Source organism: Pogoniulus pusillus, chromosome 31, assembly GCF_015220805.1.
Source record: "Pogoniulus pusillus isolate bPogPus1 chromosome 31, bPogPus1.pri, whole genome shotgun sequence".
Classification (NCBI taxonomy): Eukaryota; Metazoa; Chordata; class Aves; order Piciformes; family Lybiidae; genus Pogoniulus; species Pogoniulus pusillus.
In genome coordinates, this window is record NC_087294.1 from 361,032 (window position 1) to 382,396 (window position 21,365).

General features: G+C 40.7%; 1 protein-coding gene across 3 annotated transcripts in view; it reads left to right on the forward strand.

The window, feature by feature from the left end:
- Window positions 1–21,365, forward strand: part of PLEKHG1 (pleckstrin homology and RhoGEF domain containing G1) — a 149,734-nt gene that overhangs the window by 1,016 nt on the left and 127,353 nt on the right. The window contains exon 2 of one of the 3 annotated variants that reach the window (XM_064169387.1): window positions 2,381–2,540. The exons of 1 other annotated variant lie outside the window; for it this stretch is intronic. The gene's annotated coding sequence lies outside the window, so the exon portion shown is untranslated. Of the gene's footprint in view, window positions 1–2,380; window positions 2,541–10,861; window positions 10,926–21,365 lie in introns of those variants that run through there. One more of the 3 variants, XM_064169389.1, reaches the window with a different exon arrangement.

Here is a 21,365-nt window from a genome sequence, read left to right on the forward strand (position 1 = left end):
AGTCGAACGAGAAGCCTTTCAGAGCTCATCCTTCATTTAGACCTGAGAGACTAATTTTAACCTTTATTCACAAGTCGCGGTGCTCCAAGTACGAGGGAGAAAAAGGACCTGAAACAAACTTAGCGTACGTTCAGCTGGTTTCTAATATGGTCTCTCTCCAGTTGGCTTTTTTCCCCCTTTAATTATTAATTGGCAGCCTCAGAAAGAGCTGTGGCCTTACTTTTTTCCTTTTTATGTTTTCTGGTACTTCAGCAATTTCATAATGCTGCCTAGAGAGCCTGATCACTTATAGGTGTTTTGAAAGCTGTGTAATGAGAGCTTGCTAATAGTCTTATTCTGCTACTGTTTCTTTCTTGGAGGAAACAATATTTGGTGTTGCAAAGTTGCGGTTCAAATTTCCACAAGCGCTTGTTGCCCGTGCTCCTTGCTAAATTTATAAAGGAATCCCACCAGCTTGTGCAAAGCTAAATCTGGCTGTAGCAGCTCCTGGCTGTGCAATTTACTGTGGTTGGCAATACACAATATATCATGAAGATGTAATTTTAATTTTTTTTGCTTTATTTTTTTGGTGTGTGTGGCACATAGTTTGCATAATTTTGGGATCTCTCTACCAGCGTGTGGGTGGGTGCTGTGAGATGAAAACGTAAGAGTTATGCTAAGGTTTGAAAATGTATTAATAGGGCGCTTGTCTTGAAAATATGAGAAGGCAGTTTGAGATCAGCCTCTTAATGAATATTGCTATTGTTCTCAGGTCCATACAGATGCTTAGCTATTAAACTTTGACTCTCTGCTACTCTGTGTTCTCAGTTGGCAAATCAGAAATGATGCAAAGCAGTTTGAACGTGTTCATTTGCAGGAATCTTGTGTTTTTCTCACAGACCTAGAATGCCCTAGGTAAACAACATTGACCTGTGGATGTGTGACTGAGTACATCCGTGAAAAGACAAGCTATGATTCTAACGCTAGGTGTTGATGTGTCATCTTCCTTGTTGTTTTTTCTTAAGATTAAAAAGAGAGAGAGAGAAGAAAAAAAGAGACGTATGGTCAGATTGGCTTGTAATTAGTAGTCTTACTTTGATAGCATCTCCAAAGACAGTATTGACTTAAGTTTCAAGTAACAGTAAATGTTAAGCATATACAACTTTGGAAATCTTCAATTAGTGCACTCAGTTTGTTGGCAGCTCTCGTGATTTCAGGCCATCTGCTCATGCATTCACTTTCTTTCTTGGGCAGGATGCGAGAGTGTGAGTTTACTGTCCAAAGGCATACTTTAAGCCTAAAGTGGTTGCCTGTGAGGCCTTAATATAAACCGTGCCCAGCAGAGAAGGTTTGAAGCTAACTTGCTCCTTCCTAAGTGGCATGGAGTTTTATGTGGGGTTTCTGAGATGGGATTATTTTTGGTTGTGCAGTTTTTTTTGTTTGGTCTTGGGTTTTTGGCTTTTTTTTTAACCTTTGTTATGACTAAAATGTTAAAGCTAGAAGGAAAGCGAAAATATCTGCTAACTTACTAAACTAAATTAGGCAAGTCATGAGTTTGTGGTACTTTTGCTACTGTTATCTGTGTAAGTTGGTACAACTGAACATTTTACTGATGCAATTTTTTGTGTGGCACAAGTAATGGTGTTTTTGCCAACTCATCTGGAGCAATGTGCATGTTTGAAACCTTCCTCATGTATTTGTTTGGTTTGCTATATACCTGTTGTCCTCTGCCTTTCCTACACTTGTGATTTCTTGGTTCCAATTCAGGAAAGGCTTTATAAGCCCTGCTAACTAGATAGAGTTGTAGCAAGGGATGAAGGCACATACTGGAAGTAGTACTTCATTATCTTTGAATGCAAACTCTGCAGTGCAAAGCCAATCTGTTTTCTCTAACCATATAACAGTAACAGAAGTGTAAGTGCGATAGTGGCTTCTGTCATTTTACCCTGTCTGGTAACAGGGACAGTTGAAGCTTGGTGATAGCATCACCCGTACTTCTTGTAGGCACTGTGTGAGTACTTTTGAGATCAACACAAAGATGGGACTAACAGGAACACAATTACAAAATCTCCTGTTAGTAGTTTTGAAGACTATCTCCACAGATAACCCCAAGATACCACTGTTAAAAAAAGAAAGATAGAACTATTAAAGGTTTTGTATAGAGGTACCATCTCTAAAATGTAAGTATTTAATATATTAAAAAAAACAATCCCAAAGCAATTCCTAGGGGAGGACACTACAAAACAAGTGAACTCAGAATGGACATGTGTTTTGAAGTATCTTAATTCTTTTTAAAAGTCCTAAATATCAATCTTTCAACAGATATTTAGCTCACTTATTAAAGTATGCCAAAAGACTGATTCAGCTGTTGATTATATATATATTTGTTTGTTTCCTTTAGGCCACTCCAGCAGTAGCTGAACACTGATAAGTCTTTCCAAGCCAATCCAGAGTTGCAGTTCTTGCTTGTCGGAGCATGAGTTTGTGAAGAGGAGAGGTGCCTTTGCTGAGTGTCAGCTAGAGGTGATGCTCATCGTGGCCCTGTCATGTACCTGTACTAGGTCAGGAAAAAATTGAACAATCCAATCTGATGATAAAGTGAGCTGGCTGAGGGGCTCTGATTAGAAGTGTTTCTTAGATTAGACATTTATAAACCTGTGGCAGTTACAAGTTAGTACAAAGGATTTAATTTGATGCATGGTCTCTTTTGTATTCAGTCATGTGTTGAGAAGGGTGATCTCTGCGTTAAACAGCAGATACGATGTTTTGATACATTAAATTACGGCTTTAAGTTACTTTGCTATGAATTTATCAGAGAATAGGTGTAGTGCTTAGACATTTAGCTAGAACATAAAATAAAAGCTGGAATAGTGGCATGTGAAAAAAAATGCAAGCAGTGTTTATGTCTACTGAGGACACTTGGAGTAGTTATTATATATGGTGGTCCTCTCAGTGAACTGGAAGTTTTGCTTCTGGGAACAATGAAGGTGACTTACCACTACTTACTCTAAACAATATTTTGCTTTTGTAGTGTTAAGAGGGAAAAAAATAATTATTGCAGCCTTCAGCAAAGTCTGAGGTGTCAAAAAAACTTGCAGAGCTGTTGCTGAATGGCTGTTTTTGAGAACCTGCAAAAAGAGTTTTAGTTTGTAGGACTGGCAATGAGAGGAAAAAAAAAAAAGGTGGAAGGAAGTGTTATTCTTATAAAGTGTGAATGCAGATGTGCAACCTATAGTTCACCTCTTCCCAGCCCCCCTTACCCCTCTAAAAAAAGCCCCAACAAACAACAGCTGAAACCAGAAAGGTTATGTAGTAGTTGATTATGTGTTTCATTCTGGCACACTAACCAAAATCATCCAGAGAGCTATGCTGCATTGCCAATCTCAAACGGTGTCCTTCCCATCCCAGTTGTGGCTCAGACATCCCAAACTTGTGGGCTTCATTTATTAACCATTAATCTTAAAATATTTTTCAACTCCTTTTCATTTTTAAGCCTATGAAAGTTCTTTTGTTGTAACTGTAATGTGCAGAAACTTCTCTCTTTTTTTGAAACAGAAACTGGGATTGCCACAAGGTGTAATGGCTCCAAGGCTTGGGGCTTTAGGGAAACATCACACATTTGAGTGGGTGGAACCAGAAAACCAAGGAGGCCAAAGGAGTAGAGTTGAGTGAAGAGTTAAAGTTGTCTTGGGCACATCCCCAGTGCAGTGCCAACAGTTATGATTGGAAGTTTGGGAGTCTTTTATGGATGTAGTTAAGAATACAAGAGATAAACATGAACTAATGAGATATAACTCCAAGTATCAGCAAAACCTGTTTGTATTAATTCGGTTTCCAAAGGAGTGTGTTTGTGACAAACTGTCCCAGTATGTTTGAAGTTTCTCAAGTCATTTTAAGGATATAAATAATCTTTCCAGCTATGGTTGTTTCATCAAACAGGTCTGTCTAGTCTGATTCACCAAAAGTTGAATTTACATGAGCTTGGCCTAAAATAGGTTTAACTGCAAATTTGATTACCAGTACAGGAAAAGAAAAGGGTCTAATAAGGTTGGAATGGGAAAGGAAATGGAGGGCAGATCTACTGATACTTATCAAGGAGGCCTGAATGAAGCAGCTGTCCAAGAAATGTTACAAGCTGCTTAAAACTGCTGTCAGCTGCTGCCTGGTGCATCTTCTGAAGGACCCAAATGTGAAGGTGATCAATGTCTGTGTTCTTTGCTAATCATGATGCAGAACATTGCTGTGCAAATACAAAGCAAGGTGTCAGTTAAAAAAAATTATCTAGAAGAGAGACTTGATACATTTGACTTGTTTTCTTTCTTCCTTCCTCTCTTAGCATGAGCTCTACTAGTCCTGCTTCCTAGTCCTATATGGAACCACAGCGTTCACCATGCTAGTGGAAGCTGCATGTGTATTATGAGTGTAGTGAACAGGTATAGCTTGGGCTGGCATCTGTTTCCCACGCAAAATTGTGATGGAGGCAGTGCTAATTATCTCTGAATCCTATAAGTCTTGCTTGCCTGCTCTGTCATTGAGTTTCAGATTGAAAGTGGTGCCAAGCTTTTTCCCATAAGCATGTGTTCTGTAGAAACTTGTATGCGAGCCCTGCCCAGGTGCTTTAGAATTTAACTTAATGAATGTTAACATTGAAATATTTGAACATTCATATTCATTCAGACATTTCAGGATCAAGCCTCAGGCATTAGAACCGTGCAGCTAATGTTTTCTGCTGATAGGATGCATGCATCCTCTCACTGGAATTACTAAGCAGATGTAAAAAGGGTGTCACGGGAACAGGGATTGAACCACCTGCTCAGTTGCTTACTCAGAGTTGTTATAGATAAAACTTTGGTACCTAGGTCAGAAAAAAGAAGGCTGTTTGGATTGTTCTCAGGAGCACTCTCAGGGACAGTGTAACAGCCAGCTTCCTTTCATGGTCATGGCTGACATCTTCAAGGGGCTTCAGGGTCAGTTTCTGCCTTTAATCAACCCACATGAGTAGCACCTTTCTCCTGGATTTAGTGCATAGGCACTAGCACTTGTAGTTTCTCCCATGTTCTCCTTGTGTTAGGTGGAGCTGTCTGTAAACACAGGCAGGTTTCCCTTGCCAATCTCCTGTAAACATTTCTGTAAGTAATTACCAATGTTTACTCCTCTGCATGTCCCCTAAGGTAGCTGCAGCATCTGCTGCAGCTTTGCTGTCATCTCTACATTTCATTATGGACTTAGTCTTTTGTTGCTGTTTTGCTTTTGTGGGTTTGGTTGTCTTGAGGTTTTTTTATTCTTTTGTGTGTTGCCTGTCCTGCTGAGTCCAGGCTCACAGTTGAGGTCCTAATGCATTTCAGGAATATGGTGACAGATCTACCCACTTTCTGCTGCTGCTACTGATCTGTGGTGCTGCAGTCCACAGTGACATTATGCTTTGTGTCCTTGATACCTGGTATGTAGGAATAGTTTCTTCTTCATAAGAAATTTGAGAACAGATGGGTGAAATGAAGAACTAATTACTATGCAAGTCTTTATCATCATTTATCACTTCAGTATGCACAAAGCTTTTTACTTTGTTTAAACTACAACTGAGTTAATACCAGCATCAACATCATTTCATCTTGCAGTTAGGTTTGTTACTAAGATTACTATGCCTCACTCAAGTGCTCGTGGATATTTGTCACTATTTGCTTTCCAATTCCTTCTCATTATCCTGATAACATACCTTGTGTGTTTGCTCAAAGCTGTCATACTTTGGTGTTTAGGTGATGTCATCATAGACTTCAGATTGTTGCTGAAACATTGACTTCTCTGAATAAGCAGCAGTCTTGCACTATTTGAATGGTAGACAAAGATGTATTTAACAGTGAAGCATCTATGAATTTGGAAGAAGAGCTTACTTTATGTCATATTCTACCAGCATATGAAGTTTATAATCTCTCTGTCAGTCTTCTCTGATAATTTTAAGTCTCCCATTTTAGATGCTCCTGAAGTCATGTATCTATCTTGTTTATTTTGTGTTCCTCCTGCCTTGAGGAGGTTGCTGTTTCTGCAGTACAGAGAAACAGGTCCACTTGCCACTCTTCTCACGGGATGTAGCCTTTTACAATTCTTGCCTTATCAAGTTGGTAATGTTGTAAAGTCTCTTCTGTCTTGTGGTAGGAGGATATTATCTCCAGTATCTCCTTCTCCCAAGCCATTAACTTCTGTTCTGGACGTTTACCTGCAGCACTAGATATTGCCACAGTGGAGGCCTTTTGTTAAGCAACTGTAGAATTTTGTGAATAAGTGGAAGTACTTCCTGAGGGCATCAATAGTCATTTCATCTCTTTATGATTTATAGAGTTGCATGTTGGCATGTGTCTGCTTCTCTATTGCTTTAAATACCTTTGTTCCTAAACTGGTATCCAAGGTGTTTGTATGCTGGGAGAGTCAGTGCTAGGCAGATTTTTCAATTGAAAAAGACCAGGCTTTCTGCAGGTTCTCCCTCCAGGAATCACTTTGCTCTTTCATAAGTTTGCCATTGGGAAAATGCAGAGTAGTAAAACCCTATATTTGTTTCTGTATGTTTGCTAAGATATCAGCCATGCTGATCAGAGTTTGCAGCTGATCTCCTGTGTCACTCAGCCTGGTGGTCTCTGTTACTGCAGTTTGCACTTTGCCGCTTTATCTGTAGTGGAGGAGCAGTGTCTGAATTTCAAGAAAGAATTCCAGACAAACAAAACCACAACTCTCTGGTTTCCTGTCTTCAGGCTGGTCATCAGCCCTTGTCACTGTAGAGTTGTTTTGTTTTTTGCTTCTGGTCAGTCTTTTTTATCTCTAGGAGACTTGGCTGTGTGCGTCATGCAGCTCTTCAAGCTTCCAGAGAAGTATAAGGGCCATTTGAATGCCTCTTCACTGCCACCATCTTGTAGTGATGAGGAATATACTCACTATAAGGTTCTCTTTTTCCTTTTGCTCTTCTTTAAATCAGTGCCTGTGCTGCCTGAAGAGTCCTCTTTGTTTTTAATTGGGGATTGTTAATGCCTATCTTCTGACAAGTTCAGAAAAATGTACTGGGTTGGTTTCTTTTATTTGTTGCTTACAAATGTCGAGTCACATCAGGAGATGATTAGTTCTGGTACCTGGGTCAGAATAAGCTTGTATATGTTCATACTTGCCCAACACTGACTTCTTTCTTGGGGATAATTTGAGGTCATTCCAGAGAGTCTGGAGGAGTTGACCTTCTCATGCAATTCAGCCCTTCTGTTGTTCAGATGAACAGGTAGAGCAAAGGAAACTCCAGGATCATTGCATGTGCTCAGCCCATGAAATCAGCTTAATATGTCTGGGATTGCATATGGAATGAATCTGTTTCTCGGAGATGCAGCCTGTTCGTCACAGTTACTTCATGCAGTGAGAGAATGCTACATTATGTGGCCTTCCCTCAATGCTGTAATAGGCAAGCTGCTTTCCATGGCCAGAAAAGTTGAGCTTTAAGTACCGGCACATAAAAGTCATGTCCCATGAATTCTTGCTTTAGTCAATCAACAGTGATGATTCAACCTGCACAGTGGTTTGCTGTCTAACACATGTGAACTTCTACTGACAATTTTATTCTCATCTTTCCTTGGAGGACCAGTATGTGGAACTGTTGGTTTGGTTTGGTTTCAAATACTACAGTATATGTTGTTGTTTTCAAATACCACAGTATATGTTGACGCCACTTTATTATGTCAGATACCCAATATGATCCAAGTGATAAGGACGAAGTTGTCTGGATGTAAAAGATGTGTTTTGAACCTGCAATTCAAGCAGATTCACACTTGTAAGATTGTGGTACACAATCATACATAGTTGAGTTTGCTTATTTGGTCTTTTCTTCTAGCAGCACCAAAGTAGAGAAATTTTTGAAAGCAGGGATTTCAAAGCTCAAACCTATGGATTGAGGGAACAGATTTCTTGGAGTAAAGTGATAATATTCACCTTTCACTGGCCATCTCAGTCACTGGGACCACTAGTCTGTAGCAGAGGAGGACTGTGTGTTATTTAAACTTTAGGAAAACTGTGGTAAAGATGGTTTCAAAGACTTTGAAAACAATAACATAAAGCACCCATCCTCTTAGGGAAAACTTTTTTGGTTGCCTTCCATGCAGAGTATACCTAGAAAAAGAACTTTGATTTTCTAAGTTTTGAAATATAGTTTTCAAGTTTCTAGGCCTTTCATGTAGTATTACAGTGAAATCTCCAGGTGCCAGAATGTGCCAGCCAGCCATCGTGCTTCAGATCAGCTTAAAACTCTGGATGTAGATTTCTTTTTCTTCATGAAGTATTGCTTATTTGATCCTTCAATTCTATATATTTTCTAAAAGTGATTAAGAATGCAAAGCTTTTTTTTGATTAATACTGGCAGCACATTTCTAGATAACTAAGTTTATTTTAAAGCATGCCAACTTTTAAAAGATTGAATAGAAATCATAGGACAAATATCAATCTATTGATTCAGCAATTTCTTTGTGTTTCTTGTGTGGTAATGTTTCCCGTGTGAAAGTGTCATGTTCTTACATAGATGTTTGAGAAATAAACTTATGTTTATCTGAATTTGTAAAAAATTCACAAGATGAAAAAATCATTTGCCTTATGAATTGTTCCATTATACAATATGGTAGTACTAAGATCTGTAGAAACCTTCCCTGAAAAAGATAAAGCCAGCTGACAGAAGAACAGTATAGTGTCCAGGTAGGACCCTGTCAGAAGTCATCCATTCAGTGGCTTTGGAAGGTTGTTGGGTGCTCTGGGAATTAGAGGCTAATAATTTTCATCTGAAACTAGGAAGCTGTTATTGGTGAATTTTCTAATGAACAAGAGTGCCCCTAAAAAAGTATTTAGGTTTCTTCAGCCTGTTATTTCCTGACTTTCATCTGTTTCTATATATACACACTTACACACATACATTGGTTCTATCTGCATGCATACACACATGTACAAGTGTCTTCAAATCTTTGTGATTGTGTTGCTAGTCTGTCTCTTTACAAGATTCTTAAATTACTTTTGCTAGCAGTAGAAATTAAATCCTTTGCTGCTGAAGGATTTGAGACTAAGGAACTTGCACAGACTAAATGCAATGTAGGATGGTAATTACAGCTCACATTGTATTTTCATTTAACTCAATTTACAGTCTGAGTATACTCGGGTGGTTGGGCATTTGAATTCAGTCTGATTTCAGGAACCTGGGCAGACTGACCATGTCTTCAGATTCATAGAAATGTTAGTACAGCTATTCTAGACATTCAGTTAGGAACGGAAAAAAATGTAAGTGCAGAAAATGAAATTGCTATTGTAATGGTCACTCAGCATTATCAAAAGGGCAAAGACCCTTTTAATTTATAAACTTGCCTAGTAGTGTTGATTTCTTGGTGAAAATATAGTAACTGGATAAGGCTACTTTGTGGTAGGGTTTTTTGTGGTTTGTAGTTTTTTCAAACAAAATACTTTTCAGGTGGAGTCGTCTCTGTATTTAAAAACTTCTTCAGATGGAACATTCTGCCACATTAGCGAGATTGAAATGATTATATTAGAGTTGAAGTTGAAAGTAGATCAATATTTTTAAACAGATTTTCAAAATATAAGATTTTGTCTGTTTATGATTTGGCTCCCCTAGACCAAATTAACTTGGATCCTCAGCAGGGACTCTATTTATTCTGGCACAAGAACAAGCATGGGGCAGAGATTCCTGCTCTCAAAAAAAATGGTGATGGCAAGAGGCCTCTGCAGTGTCCCAGCCAGCTGAATGCCTGAGGTATTTTGCCATACAGGAAATCAATTGCAGCTGAATGTGCAGTGTTTCCACCCCAAGTATATAAACAGGCCTTATGGCGATATAAAAAAATGAATAAAACCCAAACAGTCTTATGTTCAGTAGTTTCATGAAAGTTCAGTGCAAGAACATTTGATGTTTGGTTTCTATGGATTCTTCACTGTCACCTTTGGCTGAGTCTCCAGCACAGAAATAGCTAAGAAGGAGAGGATAATTAACCTTGGAGTCCTCTAGAACAGGTAAATGCAAAACAATGATTTAGAGCAATGAAAATAATAAAAAAGATATCCTTGTTCAGTTCCTGGTTGATGTTCCAAATGGTGTTCCAAAGCTGGGAAGTGTTACAAATTTAGCAAAGGAAACAAATTCTTTCCCTCGTTAAGTTGAGGATTGTCAATTTTTTTAGGTAAGTTAAAAAAGTTGCACCACAGTTGTATCTAAATAGCTGTGGTATTGTGAAGCAGTCAAAGAAACACAACTTTCGTTGGGACATTCGCCATTCTTTGTTGGCCTTGTGAAAACATCTACATCAGATGCAGGTACCAGACAGATTTCAGAAGATTATCTGTTATTCTGATTTGCTTTCATGGCCAGAAATGTGTCCTGCTGTTGCTCTTTTGGGTAGAGATTTCTAGGCATTTAGGATAATTAAGTTAAATTCATACCTAAAATTTTCCAGTAAAAGCATGGCCTGAAGCTTTCAAGATTTAGGGCTTGGGAACTCACTTCCCTCTTCTGCCTACACACTTGCAACACGACCACAGCCAAACTGCGTGATACAGATAAAGCTATGTAGGTAGGCACTCACAGAGGCGCTAAGACCTTAATGGGATCCTCAGAATCCCATTAGTGCCTAATTTCTATTCAAAATCTGACCCTTTAGCCTATGTGAACCAGATTCAGCCTGCGCTGCGCTTCACCCCTCTACGCTGCGGCAGGATGAGCAGGCAGGCCAGCGAGCGCGGCTCAGCGGGTACAAAGCGGGGCGAGTGTGGCGCTTGGCTGAGCTGCACAGCTCTGCTCCCTCGCGCTCCTGCTCTCTTTCTGTCTTTTCTCTAACTCCATCATTTCTGTGCTGCTTTCTGCAGAATGCCAGATTCAGCAGAGAGGAAAAATGACTCTGCTTTGCTTCATCTAATTTACCTGTCGAGTGCTCTACCAGGTAACTTTTTTATTAGCAGGAGGTTGTGTTTGTTGTGGCTCTGGCTGAGGCAACGTTACTTGAATGCACCTCCACTTAATGAGGAGACTGCTTAGTATGCAAATCCACGACAGGTGGCTGTGCTGTGTAGGCCTGGTTAGAATGGCGGCTCTGCTTGATGTGCATGCTAATGGGCCCTCATGCTAAACAAATTCAAATGTTGTGACACCCGAGCAGCTGGGGAAAGGGGAGTCTTCGCTGTTAGCACCTGCTCTTGTAACTGGAGTTTTGCTAAGGATCAGTAGCTGAAGTTTTGTTTTCTTGGTTCTGTCATTTTTGGAAGTAGAAGAAGAAATGAAGAAATCTTTCCAGGGGCTGAGGAGGTCTGGGAGTCCTGTGTTCTCCTTAGATTTCCTGTTACTATATGCCATTTTGAGAAATAATGGATCTTTTGTAGCTTGTTTCTTTAGGAGCTTAATGTTGTTTGTGTACTCTGACTACCTGAAAGTCTTGAGGGATTTGGGGAACTTTGAGACCATAAGAAAAGCAGATTTGGGTGCCATGGAAATGTAACTCAATCGCGGTAGCCAATTTCACTCATTTGATTATCTGAAACAAATTGACAGAGCAGAAATTTTCATGATAGGATTGACAGAAGGCTCTAGAGAAAACATTAAATAAGAAGGCAGCTTTAGGCAAGAACATTTTCTCCCTTCGTTTCTCCCTGGTCCTGGGTGCCTACCCAAAGGAGTCCTTTCTTCTTTCTGAAGAAAGCAGGCATTCAGTGCTAGGCATTCAATGACCTACAAATAACCTACTTCGGTTATTCCACTGCTAATGCTGAAACCAGTGTAGCATGGATTCATTTAGCATTAAAAAAAAGTAAAATTGCATCATGTTAATTGCCACTCTGGCTTACCTGAGCTGTGGAGAGAAGACTAATATGCTGTATTAGACTACTAATTCTTAATTAACTTTTTTACCCTACTTGATAGTGGTGCTTGTAATATGATTTTGTGGTGATGTATTGACAATTGAGTTTTGCTTAAAAGTTTATTGCTTTCTAGGAAAATGGCAACTCTTTGTTGAATCCAGTGCTTTGAGATTGCATAGCTTTAATAGACACAAGCAGGATTGCACAGCATTCAGATGAAGTTTACATCTACATTAGGGAGATCTTTTGTTTGGATTCAAGAAAGCACAGCCTCTCTAAGCAGGAAAACATTTTGCAGAGGCTGAGAAACCAGTATTTGCTCTTAATATTTTCTAAAAATAGCAAGATTTGAATGAGGTTGCTTGTTTTTAACATGCATTAGAGAAAGATAATTGGCATGACCTAAATTCGGCACACGAATCATCTGTGTTATTTGGGGACAGTTAATTACTAGTGTATTTTTTCTGTCCACAAATTCAAGGGGCTGTATGTTTACAGGTTTCACACAGCAAATAATGATACTTATTTAGCTTGAAATTAGTGCATGTGAAGTATTTGTCTAGTGACCTTAGAAACGGAATTACTTGCACAAATTTCCTTCCCCTATCCCTGATTTTCATTTAATTTCAAATGTGTTGCTCAGCCCTGGGTTTGGGTTGCTGTGATTTTGATGTGTTTGCACAGTAATCTGAAAAGCTAAACCAGGCCATCAAGCTGAGATAATGTGCGTGTATGCATGTATCCTAAGAGGCAGAGGATTTCCTAAGGTTCTCTAGGATCCATGACAGCCAAACATTCCCTGTGAAGTGCTTCAGAAAATTATTGTATCTACAAAGCTGGAGTGATGAAGTGCATTTAGGAATGAATTAATTTAATTGAAAAAAAGCATAAACTTGAAATATGACAAGTGGTGTTCTATAAAAATAATAGCTTAATAGTTTGGGCAGAATCCATACCAAAAATTACTAGTAATTTTCACGTGTGAGACATGATTCTTTAAACCTTCAGATTTTTTTAATTCAGAAAAACTTTCAGGGGTGGTGAGGGAAACGTATAATGAAATTTGTTTGTATCTGGCTGCTATCCATTTGACTTGTATATTGTCTGGTTTTAATTGCTTCGGTGAGTTGGTGTTGAGACTATGCTAATCTTTGGAAAGAATGAAAGTGGGCTACAGCAGCTGTTAAAATCATGACATTTGTTGTAGCAGAGGACACAATATTAGGTCAAAATATTTTGTTTTCACAACCTGGGATGAGTTTTAAAGCACTCTGTGTTTATGCTTAAAGTCACTACACGCAAAAAAGTTCCTTGAGCATCTGCACATCGCTGAGTGCTTTGATTAGGCTATGTCTTAAATGGTATGAGGGCTTGCAAATCTGTGTGAAGAGGAATAGCGCCTCCTCATGTGTGAGCTTTACTGTAAGAAGGTTCTATTTTTGGTATGCAATGGAGCAGAGGTACCGGAAGAAAGTAAGGGTTCATTTGCAATGTGAAGTCCTGTCAGAGCTTTCCTACTGTGGGAAGTGCCTACTAGGTTCTTAGAGCCATTGCATTTCAGTGTCCGTGGGAATATTTGGAGTTTAATTCAGCATGCTAGATTAGGGCTTAATACCTTAATTAAGGCTAGCATTTTTAGTAAGTTTCCTCCAAACCCTTTGTAGCTGCTTATACTCAGATTGAGAGAGACATAAGGTCCATCTCTAGGGCTCCCTGTTGTCGGCAGTTGTATGAAAGGTGTTGCTTTACTTTAGACTGATGAAGCTGACCAGTGAATGTAATCTGTAGCAGAAAGATCCACAGATCTTATTTGACTTCTTGAAAATAGTAATCCAAATAGTTTATGTCAGTGTCCTATTGAGAATCTAAACACCTTTAGACTAATGGTCTTATAAAAATATTGTAACTGCTTTTTAAAAAGGCCTTATTTGATAAACCAGCTTTCCCAGATGCTGCTTAATTCTCTTGTCTGATCACATGTTTGGGATTTTCTGCTCTGAAAACTACCAAGTGAATTGTCTGGACAAATTGAAGAACAATATAATTAGGATTTTGTATGATTTGTAGACACAGATAAGCTCACTCACCCCTATCTTCCCCTCCGTGCTTGCTAAGAAAGAGTGGTCAGTCCTTTCCTGCTGCCATCTCCTATTGTTACGGTCAAATGGCCAAGGCAAAGCATATACTTCCTTTTGTGTCGGGTAGATAGAGGTTCTTAATTGATGACTGCTGCTTTCTTCTGGCAGAAAGGAAATGAATGGGCAGTAGTGATTATAGCACATCTGTTGTTTTCTGGTGAGCATCCTGTAGAGCAGTGAAACTGTCCTGAAGACTACTTAATTTTCCCTGTTCGGCTAGTCAATGGTGTGGGTGATATATGACATTATTGTTCCTTTGTCACAGGTGTAGGCCAGAGCAGAAAAACAAGTTGCATGCTGAAACAGAATGGCTTGTTCATATTTTCCGAATGGGTCACCTAGTGTACTTAATTATCTTGCATAGACTTCAGAAGTGTGCTGCATTCTGATTGTGTGGTGCAGGTGAAGAGCACCGTCTCCACAGTACAGTCACTACGTTGTAGGGGTAACATTGAAAAATCATCTGAAAATTGCTTCCTCTGGGAAAGGAGGGAATCAGAATAGTCCTCAGATTAGGGACCCAAAAGCTGAAACATTTGTGCCGTTTCCACTACAATCACTAGGATGCAGTTTCTAAGTCTGTGATATCTTGCTTAATACTTGCTTGAACATCTCTTGCTTTATGTTGGAGCATAGCTCTCAGGAGTTCTAAGGAATTCACTGGGAAGTGTTCATGTTCTCCTGGAGACAGAGATGGAAATGGAACCAGGAGAAGCTCTGTAACTGGCTTTATGTTCTGCAGAGAGGGAAGTTTTGAGGACAGATGAATGATGAAGTACAGGAAAAAGTCTGATTTGTGAGAGGAAAGGGTCCTGAATCCCCAGACAGGATCCACAGAAAGAAACATGGTTTGAGAGATGCCAGTAAAGCACCTGGGTGAAGTATGGGATGGTAGTGGGGTGCATCACAGCTTGTCCTCTGCATCACACCAGCCGCAAACTTTCCACTACTCTTTTTCTGACTCCTGACAAAGAGGGCAGTGAAAGTGGGATGTTTGTGTGAATCCTGAGTGAGCCTAGGGGGAACATTTTTGTTCTTTCTTGCCACACAAAGTGCTTGAAAAAAATTAATTGAAAAAGCTCTGTAAATCTGAATTCTTACCACTTAGTTTGTGCTTTTGTTCCTTCCTTTTACTTTTATCCTGTTTAATTGCAGTATTTCTTGTGAGCAAGGTGCTGGTGCTCTGCTTTTGCACACAGGAAGTATTTTGATACTTTAACTGAGAGTGCTTATTTTGAGCTTGGATGAAGCTGGTGAACTTTTCTGGAGGTGTCCTGATGTGTACTGGATAAAACTTTCATTTTTCTCCAGACTTTTCTTGTCACTTGCTATTCCAGGAGCTGCTTTATCCCTGCCATCTTAAGAAAGGATCCCTGTCACTTAACAAAGAAGATGATGAGCTGTACCACTTTGTGTCTGTAAACCACTGTTTAGCAGGATTTTCAAACATGAGAAGCACGTGGCCACTAAAAATGGCAAAAGTGAGCATTATGCATATGCTGTTGGTGAACATCAACATGATTGAATACAAAATTCATGATGCCATAAATGAGCTATGGTGCAATTAACTCCCCAGTGACAGAAACATGCCCTTGTGATGGTGGCAAACAGGGTGTTAAATCTGTGATCTGATTTTCACCTGCATTCTAAGTTTGCAGATAATGTAAAATAATGATCCTCACAATTATCCAGCAAAAATAAAACTAACCTTCTCCCATTGCTATTTTTCCCTGAATATGGAGAGCCCAGTGCCACAACACAATTGTGAGTGGTTCCTTTCTAGTGATTTTTTTATTGTTTGTTTTAGTGGTTTGGATTATGGTCTGGTTTTGTTTTTTTTATTGGGTTTTTTTGGGTAGTCTTCAGTAAGGGTAATTTATGCAACTAAATAATCCTTTTCCTTTCTGAATGAGATACACAGAGACTGTGTTCATGCCTCCAAAACCTTTTAAACATTTAGCATATCCTCACAGGATTTCAGACTTATCTTGCATCTGTTGGCAAGCATTATGTTGTAGCTAATTATTAGTCATGACATCAGCCAAGCAATACAGGAAAGCCCTACAGAAGCAGCTGAAATGCATTCGTTCAAGTCTTTGTAAATTCCATTTTATGCATCTCAGTGTATGATGGTAAGTCTGGAGAAAGGTAGTTGTTTCCAGAATTGCAAAAGTCTCAAATGAACACTGCATTGATCTATTCTACACCTCTTGCATGACTCGTGAGGAACACATGAATATTTGTGTGGCCTAATGTTACCAAATTGCTACATAGAAAGTTGCTGAAATCTGCTGGAATCTCAGCTTCGGGACCAGATGTGACTTCTTTCCTCCTAAGCTAAAGATTTAATGTGGGGCCTGGAGAAGGGACTATAGATCATTTTATGTTTTTAAAGACAGATGAGTATTGATGCATTATTGATTATACACACAAACCAAAGTCCTATTAAAAATGGAAACCTTGCCTGTGAGACAGACAGTCATTAAAGCATTATACTAAGCTGTTCAGTAAAAAAAATCATTGAAACTTTCAGCCTCTGAAAGAAAGATTAGCTACTGCTTTTATCAGCGTGGGCATCACTTTGAAGATATTAAACATCTGCTCTCCTTCGGGGAGAATTATGTTCTGTCCACTTGACCTTTTGTAAAATAGTTTTATTTGCTTTGTAGGAATTAAAACAAACAAACAACTCAACAAAAAAAAGGAAAAAAACCACCCCAGTTTGCATAATTGTATTCAGTTGTTTAAGTTCAATACATCAGCTGTTGTTTTGTCCTTGATTAATGAGTTTATTTTGAATTAAAATTACACAAGCATGGAATATGATAGGTGACATCACTGTGAGTTTTCTTTCCTTTCTCTGTTTTCCTTTTTAAAAGTAAAACGTTCTTTTCTCTCTCTCCCCTCCTGTCGCATCCCAAGAGCACTTCCCTCAGCAAACATTTCAGCTCTAACATCTTTCTTTCAGCTATGGCTGCAAACTGTTCCTTAAAGGTAAATCCAACTGGCATTATATTTGTTTGCCACATATTTAGGTGTGTGAGGTTAATGAAGATGGATATCTGTGTTTGAGTATTACTGTCTTCTGTGATTAAATGGAAGTTTAAGGTTACTGGAGATGTATCTTGGAGCTCTGTTTTCAAGAATAGTTAGGGAAAATTATCTCCTTCCATAGAAGTTAAAACACTAATGTTACTTGTTTTGTGCCAGTGTGAGAGTGACTGTAGCCTTTTATATAAGGAAAGGCATTGAACTTCATGAAATGTTACTATTGAGAAAGCCAGTGAGAGTTTTTTCAGCCAAAAATATTTTGATGGAAAGTAGCATTTAATTGAAAATAGTATTTCACAGAGACAATTTTCAACTAAACTATCAGCAGAAGTTTTTGAGACCGGCAATTCTACGGCAACATGGTTCAGTTCCATGTGAAAAAGACCAATTTAATTTCAACCTGGAGTGGATATTGTCTCTCTGGCAAGTTCTGTCTCTGTTATGTGTTTTTATTTATCTTCAGTACTTTCTACCTCTTCTTTACAAAACACTGCCATTTAAAAAACCCTACTTTTTATTTTTCCATAAGGGACAGATAACTTTGGAAAGATAATTTGCCAGTTACTTCCAGTGTACCAGTGTCCATTATGCAATTTGTTGCTATGGAAGAGATTCTTCTTTCAGTACGAATGGTCCAACAAATGTCAGACATGATGTGACTCTAGTCATGACAAATGATTCCCTCTGTTCTTTTTTTTGTTGTTGTTCCCCATTTGTATTAAAACTTTTGCTGATGACTTATCAATGAAGTCACAGTATCACAGTATCACACAGTATCACCAAGGTTAGAAGAGACTTCATAGATCATCAAGTCCAAGGCTTTACCACAGAGCTCAAGGCTAGACCATGGCACCAAGTGCCACATCCAATCCTGCCTTGAACAGCTCCAGAGACGGCGACTCCACCACCTCCCCGGGCAGCCCATTCCAGTGTCCAATGACTCTCTCAGTGAAGAACTTTCTCCTCACCTCCAGCCTAAATCTCCCCTGGCACAGCCTGAGGCTGTGTCCTCTTGTTCTGGTGCTGGCCACCTGAGAGAAGAGGGCAACCTCCTCCTGGCCACAACCACCCCTCAGGTAGTTGTAGACAGCAATAAGGTCACCCCTGAGCCTCCTCTTCTCCAGGCTAACCAATCCCAGCTCCCTCAGCCTCTCCTCGTAGGGCTGTGCTCAAGGCCTCTCCCCAGCCTCGTCACCCTTCTCTGGACATGCTCAAGCATCTCAATGTCCTTCCTAACCTGGGGGGCCCAGAACTGAACACAATACTCAAGGTGTGGTCTAACCAGTGCAGAGTACAGGGGCAGAATGACCTCCCTGCTCCTGCTGACCACACCATTGCTGATGCAGGCCAGGATGCCACTGGCTCTCTTGGCCACCTGGGCACACTTCTGGCTCATGTTCAGGTGGGTATCAGTCAGTATCCCCAGATCCCTCTCTGTCTGGCTGCTCTCCAGCCACTCTGACCCCAGCCTGTATCTCTGCATGGGGTTGTTGTGGCCAAACTGCAGCACCAGCACTTGGAGCTATTGAACCCCATCCCCTTGGACTCTGCCCATCTGTCCAGGCGGTCAAGGTCCCGCTGCAGAGCCCTTCTGCCCTCCAACCCAGCCATATCTGCCCCCAGCTTGGTGTCATCTGCACACTTGCTGATGACTGACTCCATGCCCTCATCCAGATCGTCTATGAAGATGTTAAAGGACACTCTCTGGGCTCAGCCCTCCAGCCAGTTCCTAACCCAGCACAGAGTGTTGCCATCCAAGCCATGGGCTGACAGCTTAGCCAGCAGTTTGCTGTGGGGGACAGTGTCAAAGGCCTTGCTGAAGTCCAGACAGAGCACATCCACAGGCCTCCCCACATCCACCAAGCAGTCACCTGATCATAGTAGGAGATGAGGTTGGAGAGGCAGGATCTGCCCTTCCTAAACCCATGCTGGCTGGACCTGATCCTTTTGCCATCCCTCAGGTGTGCTCTTATCACCTCCAAGCTAACCTGCTCCATCAGTTTCCCTGGCACTGAGGTCAGGCTGACAGGTCTGTAGTTCCCAGGTTCCTCCATCCCACCCTTCTTGTGGATGGGGACCACGTTGGCAGTTTCCAGTCTCCTGGGACCTCTCTGGTGAGCTAGGACTGCTGGAAAATGATGGAGAGCAGCTTGGCCAGCTCAGCTGCCAGCTCTCTCAGCACCCTGGGATGGATCCCATCTGGTCCCATGGACTTGTGGGTGTCCAGGTGGCTCAGCAGGTCCTGAACTAATTCCTCATGAATTTCCAGGGGAACACACTGCTCCCCGACCCCATCCCCCAGTTCAAGAAGCCACTTGCCTCCTCCTCCCTCCTTGCTGTTGAAAACTGAGGTGAAGAAGGCATTCAGGACCTCAGCCTTTTCTACATCATCAGTTATAGTGTTCCCCTCCTGGCCCAGTAAGCAGTGGAGGCTCTTCTTGCCCTTCCTTTTAGCACTGATACATTTATAAAAGTGCTTTTTGTTATCCTTCACAGAGGTGGCAGCCTAAGTTCTAGCTGGGCCTTAGCCTCTCTAATTTTTCTCCTGCATAATCTGGCTATCTCCTTAAACACGTCAGGAGAAGCCTTCCCCTCCTTCCAGAGGTGATACACCCTCTTTTTCTCCCCCACTTCCTTCAGGAGCTATTTACTCATCCAGGCTGGTTGCCTTCCCTGCCGGCTCATCTTTGGGCACATGGGAACTGCCAGCTCCTGTGCCTTCAAGAGCTCCTGTTTAAAGTAGGTCCAACCATCCTGGACCCCTTTGTTCCCAAGGACTGCTGCCCAGGGGACTTTGCAATTAAGTTTCCTAAGCAAATTGAAGTTTGCCCTCCGAAAGTCCAAGGTGTAGGTTTTGTTGTAGTGCCTCCCTACCTCCCTGCATATTGAAAACTCCACTAACTCGTGATCACTACACCCCAGGCAGCCTCCCACTGTCACATCTCCTACCAGCCCTTCTCTGTTGGAGAGCAGCAGGTCAAGCTGAGGTTGACCCCTAGTAGGCTTACTTAACAGTTGGGTCATGAAGCTGTCCTCCATGCACTCTAGAAATCTCCTGGACTGCCTCCTCTCTGCTGAATTAAGTTCCCAGCAGATATCTGGCAGGTTAAAGTCACCCACAAGGACAAGATCTGATCTTGAGACAGCCTCCAACTGTTTGTAAAATACCTCATCTGTTTCCTCAGCCTGGTTGGGTGGTCTGTAACAGACTCCAACCAGGATGTCAGATTTGTTAGTCCTCCTTCTGATTTTAACCCACAAGCTCTCAACCCCTTCGTCCCTCACCTCAAGCTCAGTGGCATGGAGTGACTCCCTAATATACAGAGCCACCCCTCCTCCTCTTCTCCCTTGCCTGTCTCTCCTGAAAAGGCTGTATCCCCCCAGTATAGCACTCAAATTGTGCCTGTCATCCCACCAAGTCAAGACCTCCTCCACATTTTTATGGATTCAATTTGTCCTAATTTTTTTATTATTCATCAAAATTGTGCTGCTTATGTAACAGGCATGATAACTGTCTGCCTTTTTATTGGATGCACCAGTGTTGAGAGTTTATTAATCTTCAGGGTTGAAGTGAAGCATTTCAAAAGGCTATGTGCCAGTTTCAGTTTCTGAGTAGAGAGCTTTTGATCATGTGGGATGCAGGATAATTGAGGATGCTTGTGCCAAATCTGTCTAGAAACTAAACCAAAAATAGTTTTCTGTGTTTAAGAATAGGTTCACGGTGTTAAAGCTTGCCTCGTGCACTAGTGTTTGTGAGAAAAGACATTCAAGTTGACTTTAAACAGCACATTATAATTTAAAATGTTATTGTCTTTCTGAAACACATCTGATAATGCAAGATCTGAAGCTATTAATTTGGCCAGGACAATAAGTTCTTTAGGCCTAGCCCATTAAAATGGGTTTGCTTCTGAATTAATGATGATGGAGGCTGGGGAATATGGAGTAATGACCATCTGCTGGGCTGTTATGTCCAGCAGACTTCAAGAGACACAGTGATGGCTGTGGCAACATGCTTGTGCTGATCTTTCTATGTTTTTACTATGCTATGTTACTGTTTTATGGTACTATAGAACAAGGAAATAAAAGCTGAGCAAAATGACACAATTCAGGTCATTTTCTTGTTTTCTGTTTTTGTGTATGTGAGAGGACTGTCTTCTGGGGTGGAAGCTTACTGGTTGTCTGGTGGAGTGAGAGGGCTTGACCTAATGAAAACCTCATAATCCCTCTACCAACCAAATTTACCATTCAGTGTTATTTTCTTTCTTTGAGTTATTCTCTGTTTCTGAGAACAGCTTAATTTGATTCCTCTTAGCCCTCAGGGTAGGTGAGAGGCAAAAA